At 32.3% G+C, this 17,769-nt stretch overlaps 1 protein-coding gene across 2 annotated transcripts in view; it reads right to left on the bottom strand.

The window, feature by feature from the left end:
• smog (G-protein coupled receptor 158 smog) overlaps window positions 1-8,110 on the bottom strand; it is a 198,292-nt gene extending 190,182 nt beyond the window's left edge. Inside the window, exon 1 of one of the 2 annotated variants that reach the window (XM_085955365.1) lies at window positions 7,787-8,110. The gene's annotated coding sequence lies outside the window, so the exon portion shown is untranslated. The remainder of the gene's footprint in view (window positions 1-7,786) is intronic. The other variant, XM_085955366.1, reaches the window with a different exon arrangement.
• Window positions 8,111-17,769: the final 9,659 nt, after the last annotated feature.

Here is a 17,769-nt window from a genome sequence, read left to right as displayed (position 1 = left end):
AACGATTTCTATCTTCACAATCACACCTTATTTAATGTATTATCGCTTTACTTCAAAAGGATAAAACACTTGACTTGACGAGCACTCTGAGAACTCAGTAAAAATTGCAATTTCTTCCATCAAACCAGACATTGGTTCATTTGTTTCGCAGAAACAAAGTCAAATGTTCCAATACTATTCCCCTCTTTTCTTTTAATTTAATAATCTAACATTTTTTTAAATAATGAGGTTTTATTACTTAAATATGTACATTAACTATAGAGTGTGCAACCCAAGTGAATTGTACTCCTGTTAACCCGCAGGGAAGTCAAAATATTAGACAACTATGATCTAAGCATTCTAAGCTATCAGCTAAGCGAACAAAACCTTTTAATAATGTATTAAGTTGCATTAAAGTTGATGTTATTTCATGAATGTCAAAAAACAACAATAAAAGATGTGCATATTATCTTTTTTGACCTTCCGACCATGTCCGATCCTAATAATGATCATATGCTCCTCCACAGAGTGGGGGTTTGTATTTTTGACCTACAACATACAATTCTGGTAAGGAAATAATGGCAATGAAAATAAAATGATAAGCAATACTTTTCAAGTGAACTTAGAATTGATAAAATTAAGCAATTTTTGAACATACAAATATGTTTTTCTACTGATGATATATAATTTTATTTATTTTTCATTGCCTCCCACATTCCGATCATTGCATGCCACTAACTCAACATATTGGATCCAAACACCGATTGAAAAATAATATGTGAATCTGTCAAATCTGGAATTCAAGCCGAGACCCTCGACTCCACAAGCGAACACGTTACACGGCGCTCAGGTTATTGTAAAATTTAGTAGTACCTATTCAAAATTGAAATAGCTATTAAATGTGATTTTCATCCGCGCTTACATTATTAAGTGGAAACACGTATTTAAGTAATTAAAATCTTTTCCAGAGGCCCAGTGTTTAATTGCTAGTAATTCAGTTGGTATTCGTCTGCAATACTTAATGAACTCACTGCTTGGACGAAACACGTGCTGTGATAAATATTTTTTGTACATTTGCAGTGCATACTAAATGATAGATACACCGGGGCGGATTTAACTATTCTAAGGTCTTACCCACAGCAACAATTATTGGATGTCCTCATAGAAAAAAACCATTTAGTGTTTTAACGTTAGTTTTTTTTACACAGTGTGTTCCTAGAAATGGCGCGAAATTCCGTATTACATTTCCTAAATATATGCAATCAATATACTATGATCAGATACTCATTCATTTATAATTCTCTCGTTTCTCTTCAACTGATCAATATTGCATGTAAAACGACATGAAATAGAATAGAGGTAGTATCGATTTAATGTATTCATTTGTTTTTTACAACTCCACAGTTACATGTCACAAATAAATGTTACAGACTCTTTAATTATTTCCATTTCCATCATAAATTTACGTTTCCTTTTTAAAATATTTAAAAATGTTCGGTATCATTGAATATCCGTTTATGTTCTCTTAAACGCTTGTCTTTTAAATACAGTTTGAGATTATCTATAAACTCTATTGAAAACATTGCATTGCTCTCGATAATCAACAGCTTATCTTTTCGTAATTCGATAATAAATGTTTTAAGAGATGATAATAATAACTGTAGTCATTAGTAAATTTAATGTTAATTTATAATATTTTTGTGAGATTTTGTATTTGGAATCCCTTTTTCAGATCGGGGCGAGCACGTTCACGCGGCGTCTTAAGTGGGCGAAGTCAATGAGAATGCGACGCGACGCGGCGCGGCACGAAAATATCAAACAGTCAACGCCACATGTAGTGGCCTACGTGCAGATAATACACGGCGAGCGATGCGGAGCTTCAGCGACGCGATCAAATGGTTTTATATTTTTGCGCGAAATGGACGCGGCGGTGTAGGCGTCGCCATGGTAACAATTTTATAATAAACATAGGTTGTAATTATTTACATACATCTAAATATTTCTAGGCGTTACCATGGTAATAAACAAATTGTATAAATGTGCGATAGTGACAGCTGGTGACTCAGCTACACGTAGGATAACGATGCCGCTTCGCATCGTTTTGGATCATATCGCTTCAAACCGTATCGCGATCGCGTTCGCATCGACTTCACCCACGTAAGACGCCCAGTCAGAGTACCGGTTAACCCGCCCTAGGAAAACATTAAAATATCAAACAATAAATTGAAATAATAAATTATATACCTACATTGAGTACGTAGTATAGTAGGTACATTGTTAAAAATTATAATTTAAATTGCTAAATTGTTCTATCATCAAAAAGCTTACACCTCATTATGCGTCAATTACATTGAGCTACTTTACTAGCTGTTTGTTGGCGAATTTACATTCTGCCTCTAAAGTCACCCAGTGTCATCATTGAACAAGCTAACAATCTACAGAGAAAAGTTGAAAGCCGGTCAATTTTACACGCTACACGCCGTAGAGTCTGCGCAGTAGAGCGTAGTAACGACCTCTCGGTAAAAAACGAACTACGTTCTGTCAAAATAGACGCTAGCTTGTTAGATTCTCAGCGAATGGAATGTTTTGTGTGTCATCATGACAATCGCAGTAGCTGAATCTCCCGCTTTTAAATTCGCCAACAAACAACTCGTAAAATAGCTCAATATAATTGACGCATTAGAGAGATTTTTCTACTATCGATTTTGACGAACTTTCTCAACAAAAAATGTTAATAAGAATTACCAAAATTCGATGCATACATTATTTTACTATGTACTCGCTATGTATAATTTACCATTGTAAGCTACACGATAATTGCCAATTGACTACATAAGTATACAAACAAACGAACAAACCTCCATTCCGAGGCAATTATCAAATTTGTTTGCGTAACGTAACACTTCAAGGTGCAAGATTAGCTCGCCCAGATAGAGCGTCAGATAACACTTGTCCGACAATTCGTATGCAGATCAACTCCGAGAGGAAGCGCTGCGATAGGCTCAAAGCCAATAAAAGTGTCTTCACTAATTGGTATATAACACCGTATTTAAAGCTGGCGAGTGTTATTGAGAATAATTAATAAGGACAGAAATGCTGCATGACACGCGCTCCATCGCACGAAACAATAGCGAACCTTGTAGGTACCTACTATAGATACAGTACAATCAAATCACTATTGACTTTAATATCACATCACAGCTCAATATAAAATATGTTGTATACGTGAGCGCCAATTTTCAATAATTACACGTGCAATGTATGTAAAGTTTATTTGTCAGCTACATAGAATTAAGAAGCCAAGGATTTAAAGGATGAAAATGATATTTACTTACTGGCAAAAGGATTAATAAGTTTAGTAAACCATTACAAATTGTACGTATCTGTTTTCAAAATTTTGAAAAAATGAGGTATCTATTATTGTCAAATAAGTATTATTCGACGAAAAAACAATGCTTATATAACTGATTGTTTGATATTTTTGAGTTATTTGGATTAGATAAGGTTATTTTATTGTCGTTCCGAATATGGGTTATAGCACGAAATAGCTGTTAAATATCATAGAAATTGACAAAAAACTTTGTGAAATTAAGTAATATGTTTGTATTCAATACTGAATAGACACAAGGATCAAGAATGGTAAATTCTCCTCTTAAATGCGTACAATTAAACGCCTACGATGGTTAAGTGGTTACACGTCAGATTTATAATGTCGTGGATCCCGGTTTCGAAGCCCGAGTCTAATAAATTCACTTTTTTTCAATGTGCGTGGACCGTAACAATAGGTTGAGCAAGTGGCTAACATCTATTTCTCGTAAAAAATACAAATAAATGTTAACATAACCTCTCCATTCTGTGAAGCCTCATTATGATCTTATTACGAAAACATGGCCTTACATAGAACAACATTACAAACAACTCAAAACCATACAAAGTTGAAAAGTCACCTAGGATGGAATAGCTATTAGATTCAATTCGCACGAGTCATGGACAACCTAAAAAGAGCAGTCACCAGGACATCACAGTTGGTCTAACTTATTATCTACGGTTTTTAATTAATAAACATGTTTTCTGTGGTATTTCAAAAAAATGTATTTTCATAAAACTTTGCTTTTAAAAGTGTTATAATAACGTTCTACATACCATGTAGACGTAATTTAGCAGTTGATAACATTATATTATCATTATATTTATTTTTCTTTGCTAATGATTTTACTGCTAGTACCTACCAAACAATTTCTTGTACGGTATTTAAAATTGTATACATAGTGGCAATTATTAACATGTGTCTTAACTACTCTAAAATATTAAAGAAAATCTCTCTATTCTACTTCCTTAAGATGTAGCTTTTATATTAAAAATGATATCTACTAAGGCTAACGTAATATACGTAGATTCATTTCTAGTAAGCTCTACAAATGTATCTGATATATTTATCAGTTATGTAAAACCGAAAATAAGAGTACCAACATTATCAAAGTAATCGTATCAAAATGTTAAAATAGGCCACAATTTTCTCATTATAACATAATTTTGTCTAATTCAACTATACTAAAAATAGTTTTGAAATTACTATTAAATTGATGTTATAATATTATCTTCATAATATGATTACTTTTTAGCTTTAACACTGGGTATTTATTGTAAATATTGTATTAATAAGTACAGTTCACTACGTTATGAGGCGATAAAAGTAAAGCATTCAACAGCTCATTGTCCAAAGAAAATTCAACGGTGTTTGGCAGAGGAAGGCACTAGATTTTTTAAGCTTTATGCTTAAATATCGATGATTAGTAGCAGTGAAACTCCATAAACTATTCCGGACATCAATCAGTAAAAAAAACTCCATAGTATCATACCTCAGACAGGGGATAGCACTATAAGAAGAAAAGTATTCTTGGCTGTTTTACGATATTGTAAGACACACAATTCTCGCTTTTTTCAAATGCAGACTTAGTATATAAACAAAATATGTATCGTATATAAATAAATACATAATTATGTGATGAATTAAATACAAGTGACATTTTGACTATAAAAATATTGTTAAATACGCTTTACCCTATTCCATTGAGTGATTAATTATTACAAAATATCTATCATAAAAAAATATTTGACAATTATTGAAATTATATAATTATTTCACTATTGTCTATTTGGAATATTATGTGAACATAAAATAGCAATACTGGATTTAAAAAAAGGCTAAAGCGACTACAAAAATAATGAGACAATTATTATTTTGCAACATGTTAAAAATAATATATTTTGATGAAATAATTAATGCTTTGGCATACAAAAACTAATATGAGTATGTATTTAAGAATAAACTTATCTTAAATGACGTTTTAATAAGTTGTTTTTTCCTTTATAAGATACATTATCCCGGGCCCCTTCCAATCTTTAATCTCACGCTGTCAAATATAATCTAATATTATATATACTACACAGGTGCCTATTCAATTACGGTAGGTAACGTCTTTTTTTTAAATTAATTAATTTCCTGATTTATTGACATTTTTTTCAAATTCGTATGTTTTGCCCACTGTATGAAGATAATGTTGTCAAATCGAGTTTAAATAGAGTTACGGGTACTAAAGTTCGTTTCCACATTTTTTACATTAGTTACTGTACCCATTAATTAGTATTTAGGGGAGGACAACGTATACGAAAATATCATAAGCAAGGACATTCTTTCTGCGGTATTGTAAAACTCGATGCGTCAGTACTCAGTACAGACCCCCAGTAACATTATATGACTTCAATTTTATTTAAAGAACCATTAGGTTATTAAACTTGAGAATGGTTGTTTTGTTACAAAATATTTAAATTTTAGAAACATGTCAATATTCCAACCCTCTTTTCACTGTATTGCATTGCAACGATGCTGTACATCCACATTTATTTTTAATATCTATATGACTATTTTATTTGTTTAATCTGAGTAATAATTATATTTCACCAAGTGTTTAAAAAATTTACACTATAATGTGCCTTTTTTCATCTTATAGATCTTTATTCCCTAATGACAGTTTAATTTTCTGCATGTTCAGGCATTATATTAAATGTATCGTCATCAAGATTGAAACCAGATATTTAAAATATTGATACATATCTCTTGAGTAGAACTACTTGTAAATACTAAAAAGTCTTAAACCGACGAATCAATATAATATTTTATCAATGCCAACTAAAAAGAAGTCAAAACTACGCAGATTTTTTGTAACTGACATATATTCAAAAAAAAAACTTTTTTCGTTTGCGGCAGGTTAGAAACGGGGTGACAATATAATATTCACGATGACAAAACCAAAACCTGGGTTACTGAAAACGATATACTTACTAGATTTCGTATACTTAAAACTATTAAACTAAAAACCATCGATATAGCTTTCGTGTATTAATTTTATGTCGTTAAATAAGGTGAATATGCGGAAATCAAAACCATGGTTGCTAAAAACGATATATATATATATAATATTACAGGCGAAAGTGTGCAAGATTAATAAATAGTAAGCGATGCTATTTTTTTTTAATTAATATAAAACAAAAATCTACTGAGATCATTAATTGATTGGTGTTTATATGTTTCATTGTACAATACATGTAGGTATTACACATACCTACATGTATTGTACGATGAAAAAAAGCGGTTGAACATACTTGAAAGGTTGACATAATAATGTACCAATATAAATTCCACTATTTTTGATTTCAGTAGTAATTAATCACTTTTCTCCGTTGCAAAATCTTAGTTAATCAAAAAGTAATTACATAATAATACGAATACGGTAGTAAATGTTTAATTGCGTACATTTCCATATCTCAATTACATCACTAGAAAAAGACACTTAGAAAAACAATCATCAATTTTATTTTGTGTACGGCACAGTATCGAATATTTTGCCTTATCTCGTTCTAGTCCGTAGTCCCTAGCGTTTTATAACATTTCCAAGCGTCCTTGAGCCTGAACTATCTTGAATTTATCCCAGTTTAACGCATGTACATTGTACATACCCCACCATTAAGTTTATCGAATCTGAACTACACTTTTAACTGGATTCAGTTTATCCATTACCGTTTTTTTAAACCAGCGCGCTTGCTTTAGTTACATACTTGGCGATTTAGTAGGTAACTATACAACATCCAACGGTCACTCATGCATTACTTGACTAAGGGTTCTCGGTAAATCCATCAGCTGAAAGCACCAGCCACTTGCGTGTCAACTTGAACAGCAAGATTAATGTGGACTTACGATAACTAGGCCCAGCATAGGAATATTTATTTAACTCCATGAGTTTAATTAGAAAATCTTGTCTAACCGTGTTATTTATGCCGCTTGATATTTTTAAATACGAACAAAATATTTTGTATTAAAGTTTATTAACGTTTAAAAATATTATATTGATAAATGTTTCTAAAATAACTAATTATAATATACCTACTTTAATTTTATTTTTGGTGTCGTATATATACAAAAAATATGTTTCATCGTGTTATTTATCATATTTTCATATTATTATTCTAAATACGTTCAATGTTTGAGTAACAATTTTTATTCTAACAATAGGTATAACTTTTATAAACGGCCTTAATAATATAAATGATAACTGAGCTACTATTTAAAACAACCCTTAACTATAATGAAAAATATTGAGAAAAGTTATTAAAAACGATAGTTTATTAAATTTATAACTCATTTTGTACGTCAGTTTGTTTTTAGTATTATAAATAATCACATTAAAAATTTATGATTTACGATGACTAAAAAAAATTACGATACGGTCCCATGGTGTTCGCAACGTACCTTTCGCAAACTTTCATCATTATCCTTGGTTCGTATCCCATCCTGCGGCTGAATATTCCAAAAGTGGCGTCGCGATATCCCACGCACATTTTGCTGTAAGTACCAAAAACTGACTTATTCCTTATTCACTGATCCCGGTCACTGTATCGGCGCGCATCGCGGGCACCTGGACTTATCGCAAGGCGGCAGGTAGCGAGAGGCGCACGGTGGGCAGGTGAGCTTCGAACGCGTGGGGCGTCTCGGCGATGGCCGACGGCAGACTGGCGTCGCAGGCGTCGCTGTCCCGGGCAGGCGTCGCTCCGCCCTCGAGGGCGCAGCCGCGACTCCTATGCCGTCGCTTTTACGACGATTACGATCATAAAATAAGCTTTATACAATTCCACAGGTTTTTCTACTCGGCGGATACGGATTTTCTGCATCTCGTACAAGTTTATTGGGAGGGAAGATCGTTCTAAAAAATCAAATTTATTTATGTTACATATTATAATGAACAAAACAAATTATAAATTCAAAACGTTCACGACATGGCATAAAATAAGTGTTAACAATATTTAGAATAAAAATACAGAGAAATGTGAGTTAATAATAAAATAAAATAACAAAAATAAAAGTAGATGGAAGCACACAGAGTGAACTATTGATAGACCCTATCTTAAAAACTTATAAAACAACGTCCACTTAAATTCACCCTCACGTAAGTGGAATATATCAATATCTGAAGCGATTCCATTAAACACACTAAATATATCAATAACTTTAACATACAAAAATCTAAAAAAATATTCGTTTTATTTAAGAATAGAATTTTAATTTCACTATTTATTATTGATAAATAATACTGTGAATTTGTAGCTTTGTTTCTGTAAAAGCGGTTTCTAATTCAAATTGTTCACAAAATAAGTAAAATTTTATAATATTTCTTATAATGGAATACAAAATAAGCCTAATACGAATCCTATTCATAACCAATTTCCAAATAATTTCTGTACTCCATTATCCATCCATCTGGCACATGGTCGCCCAATACTTCTTCCGTCATCTGGCTTCCGAAATTTGTTGTCTTACGACAGCAATTAGTCCATCCAGTGTACATAACTCAACCATCTAACTCTGAGGGATTAAAATATAATATTTATATGTACCATACAGTTACTTTATGTGATTGTATTATATTGTAATATATTAATTTCAAAATAATTTTAATCCATTTTGCAGCATACATTGATTTATTTAAAAATGTTGTGTACTGAAAAAAAAATAACTATATGAACAATATAAAATGTTATTTTCACATACTATATTAGGATAGGTAATTTGATTTTTTATTAAAGCATTTATAGTTGTAAAATTAGAACATTTCAATGAATATCCGGTTTTTTTTTTTTTTGTTTAAATACAATTTAAATAAATTTGAAATAAACTGAATGTGCTGTGAACAGTCAAAATTTTTTGGCACACTAATATTCTAACTTTTTACTTATATTTCTAGTTAAAACTCGATGACAGAAAATTTTCAATAGAAATTGATTTAGCATTTGCTGTCATTAATTGCGTGTGGAGTGGGCAAGCTTAATTGTATTTACGAATTAGCTACTATTCCGCTTTGAAACAGGTCAATTACGTAAGCATATTAAAGTCATACGGTGTACTGTTAGACCCATTAGATGCATTAGAATTTTGAAATACATAATAATTATGTACATTTTTTCTACCGAATTTTGGATGAAAAATTTTCAAAATAAATTATTGTAGTATTACACACTGAAAAATTATAGGTCCATATATTTGGATATGGAAAGTCCCACACTACACTATAGTATAATCAGTCCCATGAGAAACAATTTTTATTAAATACCTATCAGTTCTATAAGGACTGAAACTGTTATGATATACTTTATAGGTCTTGGGTCGACCTTAAAAGGAAACCATTTGGCATAGATTTCAATTTCATTCATCTCATAAATAATGCGACGCGCATCTCCGCCGAAGATCTCGCTGCGTCCGCGAACGCACGCGTTTCCGGCGGCGGTTCCTCAATGGCCGGCGGGTGTCGCGATGGCGCGCTCCCGCTGCACCCCTGGGCGTCGCCGGGCGCACGCGCACGCCGCCCCGGGAACATCGACCTGCCGCCTTCCGCCGTCGCCATGGCAACCGGGAGATTCATCATCACAAACAACGCTCGCAGCGCTGACCGCGGCCCACGCGGCGCAAATCCACTCTCGCTCCGGCGCCCGCCACACGCGCAACCCGCTTTTCCGGACCACCAGGACCGAGACCTTCCTTAAGTCAAAGGAAATTGATGGCTGATAAAAACCTGACTTTGAAACGGCCGCGGATTCCAGTGTGTCTTTTTAATCCCACATTCTTTATAAACATGTATTCTTATTTACGTTTCGTACAGATAATCAATCAAAAGGTTTTTAGACACATTCTGAAATACTCTCATACACAGTGGATATATTATTTTCTTAGCTAACCTATTAAAACCAATAAGACCATTTTTATTTATTGGCTATTTTATTTTATTCACTTGGTATCTATAATATGTACCTATATAATACACATTTATTATATATTATTATATCGAGAATATACAAGCAGAATGCACTAAGTAAAAAATCGAGGTCTGAGACAAACACATCGTAGTCATGTTTATCTTATTTTTAGTCTACGTATAATTGCAATATATATATATATACTTTGGTATATTAATAATAATTGTATAAAATACATACTTTAGAAAAACCTCAGAAACATAATATAATATGCAGTATTGTATGACTAAAAAAAATATTTCATTATTCACCGGTACAAGAATGTAAATACAAAACTTGGCTAGCGTCAGATGGTGGGTGCAATTAAGTTAGTAATATCATGTACGTATTTTAATTGATCAGTGGGTCCATTCTACACACAATGCGGCTATCGACGGTATTTATCATATTTATGTATTGAGGCGGTTAATTGTTACATAGTTAACCGTCAAAACTCTCAAAAAGTTTTAACGGCCACTCTCATGGCTGTATTAACTTTTAGAGCGATATATACAGTTTTGACAGTTCAAATGGCTAACTTATGGAAACAATTATAATACCTCAGTACATAAGATAAACCACCGTCGGTAGCCGCCGTGTGGATAGAATAGACCAACAGAAAAGCCAAAAAAGTTAAAACGTACCTAACTGTAAGATATACTTTTCATGAATCATAGAAATATCAATAGTTTAAAAGCGAGAGCACTCATTCGGTCCATCTTTTTTTCCGGGGTTTTTTCAATTGGTTTGTTTCTTATTTATAATATTTACATGTATATTCAACATTTAACAGGAATTTGGAAAAATCTAATCTATATAAAGCAATAACATTATTAATCGACAACGCACTCAGTACAGTAGCTAGCAAGTAAATTCGCGTATAGCGACATTCGCACATGTATAGGTAGACGTTACGCAATTTCCATTATGCGATATCACGAATCGTGAATTTATAGCAATGTCACCGTTATTGTAATGGCGTTAGAAAAGTGTTTTTAGTGTCAATGTTAATTTGAGCGAACCCGTTCGAACCGAACCATTCGGCAGACCCGACAAAAAGCATCGGGAATTTATAGTAATGGCGTTAGAACAGATTATACCATTCGGCAGACCCGACAAAAAAGTGAGTGTCATTTTTTTTCCAGATGCTTCGTCCATATTAATATCATTGATATAAATACATTCAAATTAAATAAGAATAAACCTATAAGACGATATTTTTAAATATCGTAGATACTTGAAATTCAGTATTGCAACATTAAGGCGGTGACAGTAGGTACCTATTAAAATTCGGTGGTGGCCAAGTGCTCAAAACTGGGTTTCTATAAAATGTCCTTTAAAAAAATCATTTTTGCCATCGATCTGAAATCCGATTTTTGATACATTTTGAATTGAATATAAATGCCACAACTCTATATGATATTTTAGTCGACACTAATGCAATGGTAAAATAAAAAATCCTGTGTGCGTATCGTTGTTTTAAATTTCAAATGTATATTCATTAAATTTAACCAGACACATTTAATTTTACCACGTTTTCCTTAGCTCGTATTCTTGTTTGTCCTGTGGTTTTTTATCGAGTACAAATCTTGCAATCGATTTTTAACTAACTTTCCGACTAGCTAGACATTTAAAACTCTTAGAATATATCAGAACACGATGCTAATGCATTATTTTAACACTTTTAGCCATCTTTAAGTGGAATTGAATTCATTTTCAGTTAATTCTGTTTTGTATGAAAAGTTATTTCGGAAGAAATCCGTAAAAAGGGGTGGTCCTACCAACTAAATTATTAATATATACGTGCGTTACTATGGAAATCAAAATGACAATTCAGTATTCTATATTTGTTTGTTTGTTGCAAAATAGCAAAAAAATGATTTGTTGACAATTGCCTTATTTGTCTTAAATTATTAATACATAGAATTGTCAAAGTTTTTTGATTCAACAGAAAATTTAAAAACGTGGTATATAAAAAGTTCTTTTTATCTTGTAATTATTTATTTTTGGTTCGCATAACATAATGTAAGTTTTTTCAAAAATCGGTTATTTATTCATTTTAATGCGTACTTTTAACTGCGGCCAATACTGGAAATATGTTAAAACTTCGATTACTTACTATAACGGAACTGATATCTAACATTTTCAGTAGGTAGTTACGATAAAAAATGGTTACCGATTTATCTGGAAGGTACGGTTACAGAACCATATGAAATATCTCACCCCTGGGAACTGCAACGGTGGGTTTTCAAAATGTCGGTTTTCAATCCAATACGTGCTAACACTTCAGAATATTTTTTTTTTCCCACTATTTTATATTTCCCATTGTACAATATATTTCAAAATAGGCCCCCTTTGACCGTATTTCATACACAGACCTTAGCACACAAGTTCCATACAGCTTATAATGTAATCTAGAGGTATATATTATAATTATTGTTATTCTAATATCGTAGAAACCATATCATCAACTGTTCGCATTTTATCTGAAAAATGAGTTATAGCGAAACGCAAAAAAAAAATATTTTTAGAACACTTCTGTGTAGTAGTAATTTTTAAAATTATATTTAAAGCCGCGTTGCCACGATCCAAGTACACTTGGACTGAGCGCCATCCAAGCGCACTCGTACGGGACATCGTCATACAAATTACTCCTATCCAAGCTACTTTGACCGCGTCCTACTCATCCAAGCTAGCTTGGATAGGAATAATTAGTATGAAGATGTCTCATACGAGTGCGCTCGGTCCAAGTCAACTTGGATCGTGTCAACGCTCGAATATCGAATTTCCGTTAAGTTATCAAATGATCTAGTTTTTTATAAGTCAAAATCAAAATAAATATCGACGAAATGAAAAGAGTATTTAATTGTATGTTTTATTTCTACTACATCGTAATAATATTGAAATATTTTTGAAACTGTTTCGTATTTTAATACATTGGACGCTAAAGTACGTAACTAGTAAGTAACAAATAAGTAGTAAATTACGATTTGGTGGCCATTCGATATAATTAGCATGATATTTAAATGTGATAATTAAAAAGTAACTCTAGTCAGCAGTCAATGTGTTTTTACTTACACAATATGTAATCCAAACAATAGATATTTAAATTTGGCTCGCAATGACGATGACGGCCCGCGATGGCCTATCGGTAATGCGTTGGCTTGTAACGTCGTTGGAATTGAATTGGGTTCGAATACCGGGTTTAACAAATTCACATGTTGTTTTTTTCAATATGTATTTGGACCCATAATATGGTCCACATATGTTGAGTAAGTGGAAAATCTGTTAATACAACCTCCATATGGTCCGCTTAGGATTGGACATGGTAATTTATTACTTACTTCAGAGAATTAGTTTTTTCTGTGTCAAGGTGCATTTATGACTGTTGAGCAGTGGCGCACTCAGGATTTAATATTGGGGGGGCCCAAGGAGGAGAATGTAAATTAGTCCCATAGGCTCTTTTTCTTCTTCATATAATTATTTTTACATATTTTCACAATACACGGTGGTATATTTGTACAGTTTCTCCTAGTTGTTATTAAATTGGAGACATAGTGGCGGTAACCGTTGAGCGTGTCATCAGCGACTGGCGGATTGGAAGTGACTAACAGCGACCATGCTGGACGGTGACTGGACTGGTGGCGCCTAGTATGCTAAAACATTACTCAAATAATATCGGCTGTGCTACCCGCTTGGTGTAGAAGAGTTACAATATGTATGCCGAATTCTGCTGAAAAAAAATGTTCTTTTGATTTACACCACCGACTGCAGTGGGTGCAGTCGTTCTTTTCGCCGAATGTTTATTTCAATGTTTAAAATCATTCTGATAATTTTCATGTTTGGGGTGCCAGGACCTCTTGCCCCCCCCCCCCCCCCCCCCCTCCCCCCCTGGGTGCGTCACTGTTGTTGAGTACGCATAGTGACTGGAAAAGCCGAAAGGCAAAATAATAAATAAATGAATAACTTTAAAATATATTGTATTATTACGTAATCAAACCCATGTATTTATATCAAGTATTTTACAACGTTTTTCTTAGCTCGTATTCTTATTTGTCCGGTACAATCTTGCAATCGATTTTTAACTAACTTCAGTTAATTCTGTTTTGTATGAAAAGTTATTTCGACACCATTATTGGTTGCTAAGCGGTGGCTAATCAATATGAATGGCATTTCAGTATTATTTCTATCAAGTACATTTTTTTTTGATCGTTTAAGCTAGTCAAGCAAGTTTATATGATTCAACAGAAAATTTAAAAACGTTGTATATAAAAAGTTCTTTTTATCTTGTAATTATTTTGCAGAAGCTCGATAATCTCCTGGCATTTTTTTTATTTTTTCATCATCGAGACTGGGCGAAAAGCTAACATCCTGTGCTTGTAAATATGCCTTCGGTTAAAAAATATGTCTGCCAAGTGATATCAGAAAGCGCCATCTGAGAATAGACTAGTGGGGAAGCATAATACAATCAAGAGTTACTTTTGGTAATACTTCACGAACGTAATGATATTCAGATTCAGTCACACTTTTCAAGAGATTTCACCTCACGGCTGCTGCAGTCACAAAGCGTGAAACGAGGGGAACGACTTTCATAACGAAAATTAAAACAAATCTTTGCATAATCTTCGTTCATTTCACTTGACATTATCAGTAATAATAATAAGTTAAATTGTATGATTCAATTGAAAATGAATTGTAACGGTTATTTTAATAATTATATTGTTATTCGATTTATCAACATATTTTTCGTTCACACCATACGTTGCTTCAGTGTCACCCAAAGGTGTTGAAAAAATCCCATTTCAATGCAGACGCATGATTAAATTTACTACAGGTCCTTTGGCAATGCGGATTCATTCGTAGCAAAATTCATACGTCTTATCATCGGAGATTTATCTGTCAGGGTCGCATTGAGATAAAATGCCTTACATTACTGATACAAGCTTAAAATAAGTTTTAATATAGCTGCAATGAACCAATCGTCTCTGTTCTGGCAGAACACACTAACTGGAGAATAATAGTTTTGAGTAATTTGACTTTGAAGTTGTTAAAACGTTTGAAATGGTCTATAATGTGAGTTTATTAAGTAATCGTAAAAAGGATGACTTTAAAATAAAGACTGTTTATGTATTAAAAAGGTTTCCAGACGGTAAAGTTTGAAATAAGGAACATTTTGGTATAACTAACTCAATATGTCATTTTTTCGAATTAGTGTATTCTGCCAGAACAGTGACGCAATGTAAAATCGTATTCAAATAATACATAATTTTGAAAAACACTGAGAAAATATATTATAACCAATAGAAAAAATCTTTTTTGAAAAAAGTAAGCCACCCCGGCAAGGAATCGAACCATGCATCTCCCGGGTTTACGCCCCATCCACGCATTACCTCTATGCTACGCAGTGACATACTAATTGCGACAAACTTTAACTTTGCCGGGGTGGCTTACTTTTTTCAAAAAAGATTTTTTCTATTGGTTACAATATATTTTCTCAGAAAGTGTTTTTCAAAATTATGTATGTTCAATAATTAGAATGGTACATTCTTAAATCTTGTGAATTATTCGTTGAATAAAAGAAATAGTTAAGTATTCAAATACGTTAAGAAATCGATAGCATGTATTGCAATACAAGAAATTCGTATCTGTTATAGTAGTTTTAATCTCTTTGGTGTCGGTTTATAGTTTATCATTGCTAAAGTGTGGGTAATAAAAACAATAGACTACACATATTAAAGAGAGAAAAATATCTGCAATTGAAGCTAACGATTAAGACAACGAATGTGAAAACTTTACTGCTGTAGACTTAATTTTAAAGATAGAGACAGTGTAAAGTAGAAGATTTGTAATTTGGAAAGTATTGATGACCTACTAATCAATGTGGGTATATATATCCTAGCACAAATTCAAAGAATACTTACTATTTATTGTTGCTAATAACTCTGATAATACGCTGTAGCATTGCTACAAGAATGATCTACCCATGCCGCAGGTCTGAGATGCAAAAAACGTGGGACGCAGCATTGAACTGAGGTAAATGGCGCGCGCTTATACCTACTTACCTTGTGTTGATAATAATAATTCATTGGCCCAAGTATTACTCATAGTTCGTTTTATTAGTACATATTTTCCATACAGAAACATAAATAAATTAAAACACGTGTCATTAATATCACGATAGAATATATTTCTTAATAACAATCGATTATAAAAATACATTAATATATCCATATACCAATAAATAATATTTGATTTTATCAATAATAATCTGTCAAAGGAGACTAAAGCTGCAAATATATATTATATTATAAAAAATCATTAAATGACTATATTTTTAAAAAGCACAAGTGTGAAAAAATAATGGTTACATAAAATGCATTATGCTCTAGTGGACTTTTTTAGGTACAGTAGTGTCGATTCTGAATAATAAAATAGCTGAATACGTAATAAAGACAATTAATATGCTAAAACCAATTCGATAAATAACGTGAGAGATGAATGAATAAAAATGTGTTTTCACCAAAATATTATCTTATTGTTATATCAGTTAAAATGTAATCAATCTAACCAGAAATTTATAAGTCCGGCAATAATTCATATATATTTATACTTATACATATATTATACTTACAAATTTTACCCCATAGCATTCGTTAACATTTAAATACTTAAAAGTAAGTATATACTATCATATAGTCAAAGATGTTGCATTAGAGAAGAGCTTTTCTTATGTTCTACTAGAAAATCATTGAAACAGATGACTACTAAAGCATAATAAATAATTTAGTTTTTAACACACTTAATTACTGAGAAAAATAGTTTAATGGATTAAATATTGCAAGATCAGAGAACTAGATGTCTTTCTTCATGTGTGTTACAGGTTCATTCATTTCGACTGGGACAACTGGACGCCAGGACAATTGGACGCCGCACTGTCGTAGACACGTATGCAGAACGTAGACGAAGAATTTTAATCAGTTTCTATCTACTACTTAGTTGTTTTTATACATTTTACTCTTAACATAATGTTTTTTTTTATTGTGGATTGAGAATTACCATGCCTAAGGCTTTATATAAAATAAAAAACGCTTTTTTCGTTGGAACTTAAACATATGCACGATTAAATCATTATTTACGTGTGCATATTTAAATTCTTACCTATTAAATCATAATATAATAATTTAAATATAAATAATATTAATAAATATTTTTTAAAGTATCTATAAGTACCTATCTAACGTCTATTTAATTTCAAACTGCGTGGCGTCCAGTTGTCCCGGCGCCAAATCGTCTTAGACCCATTTCGACTCCACCTCTATAGATGAAGGTTTTTTTCAACATCTTTGATTTATGACATTTCACGCATATACACACGATTTGTATCAATCATATTGTGTTTTTTTTTTAAATATTCTTACGTATATTTTAATACTTAATCTTCAATAACAA

This window comes from Rhyacophila brunnea, unplaced genomic scaffold (assembly GCF_057557595.1).
Source record: "Rhyacophila brunnea isolate RB1 unplaced genomic scaffold, BYU_Rbru_1.0 scaffold_5, whole genome shotgun sequence".
NCBI lineage: Eukaryota > Metazoa > Arthropoda > Insecta > Trichoptera > Rhyacophilidae > Rhyacophila > Rhyacophila brunnea.
Note: the sequence above shows the minus strand (reverse complement) of the source record. Positions and strands in the feature narration are given on the sequence as shown.